Raw genomic sequence first — 1,678 nt, 5'->3', positions numbered from 1 at the left:
CCAAACTATCTTCCAAAGTGGCTGTACCATTTTGCGTTCTTACTAGCAATGATTGAGAGCTCCTGTTGCTCCATATCCTCATTAGCGTTTGGTGGTGTCAGTGTTTTGGACTTTGGCCGTTCTAATAGGTGTGTACTGGTATCTCACTGTTGTTTTAATTTGCATTTCCAGATGACATGTGATGTGGAGCATGTGCTTATTTGCCATCTGTATATTTCCTTGGTGAGGGGCCTGTTAAAGTCTCTGTCCCATTTTTCAATTAGATTGTCTGTTTTATTGTTGTTGAATTTTAAGAGTTTTCTTTTTTCTTTTTGTATATTTTGGATAACAGTAGTTAATCAGATGTGTCTTCTGCAAATATTTTCTCCCAGGCAGTCGGCTGTCTTTTCAATTCTCTTGACATTGTCTTTCACAGAGTAGAATTTTAAAATGTTATCTAAGAGAAGAGATGGTTCTTGCCTGTGTTGTGTGTGTGTGAGAGTGAGTGAGTGAGTGAGTGAGTGAGTGAGTGAGAGAGTGACGGAGTGTGTGGGAAGACTTGGCTTGTCCTTGCAGGTGACTTCCCTCTCCCCTTCACTCTTCCCTCTTCCCTGCTGCAGCTGCAGTGGCCACTCCCTGGGCAATAGGAAAGGAGCCATAACAATACACCAAGGTGGAGACAAACAGGCTCCACCTTGGTGTATTGACAAACAGGCTCTTAATTGTGCACAGCTACAAAAAACAGAGGGACCACCTCTCTAAGACAGCTTTCACAGTTTGTGGGACTCGGTCCCATCACTCCAAGAAGAGGCTTCCCAGGCCCAAATCCTAGACAAAGCCACAGAGTATTTCTGGTATATGCGAAGGCAAAACCACATACACCAGAGAGATATTGATGTCAAGCAGCAGCATACTCTTCTAGAGCAGCAAGTCTGTGCACTGGAGAAGGTGAGGTCAAGTGCCCAACTACAGACCAACTACTCCTCCTCAGACAGTAGCCTCTACACCAACACTAAGGGCAGCGCCATCTCTGCCTTGGATTGGGGCTGGGACTGCAGCTCTGAGTGCAGGAAGAAGCTTTTGATGGACAGCTAAGCTCCACGGGGCAGACCAGCAACAAAAGCTTTCTCTTCTGTCGCCTCACTTTTCAGTTCGTCCTTAAAGCCCTCAGACCATTTAAGAGGCTATTTTTCCCTCTTTCTCTTTTTTAATTTTAGTTTTACATGGAAGCTCTTGGACAACAGCTCTCCATCTCCTGCCCCATTCCCACTACTTTTTAAAATGTCCCCCTTCGGATATTCCCAGTCCCCACCAGGAATTTTTAAATCAAATCACCCCAACTTGGCAGCTTTTTCTGTGGAGGACAGACTGCTGGCAGGACACAAATCTGAGCACATGGTGTCCTGACCACCCACCCAGTTCTCCAGCTCTGCCCAGCCTCTCCTACCCAGCGACCTTGACCTCTGTTTGACGGACTTTGTGAATCTGTGGACTGCTCTACTTTAAGAGGACGAGTGGTTTAAGAAGTAATCAGAATTACCCTCTCTTTTTTTAAAAAGATGTTTTTCCCCTAAGAAGCTATTTATCGCTCCTATTGAAAGATCAGATCCTTGAAGAAGTTCAAGGTATGAAAGCAAGTGGGGACAGATTTTGTAGCGCAGTTTTGGCCTCTTTCACTCCCACTTCTCCTGCTGACAAC

The sequence above is a fragment of the Pteropus vampyrus genome, unplaced genomic scaffold (genome assembly GCF_000151845.1).
Source record: "Pteropus vampyrus isolate Shadow unplaced genomic scaffold, Pvam_2.0 Scaffold794, whole genome shotgun sequence".
Lineage (NCBI taxonomy): Eukaryota > Metazoa > Chordata > Mammalia > Chiroptera > Pteropodidae > Pteropus > Pteropus vampyrus.
The sequence above is the reverse complement of the archived record's forward strand: the minus strand, read 5'-3'. Positions refer to the sequence as shown.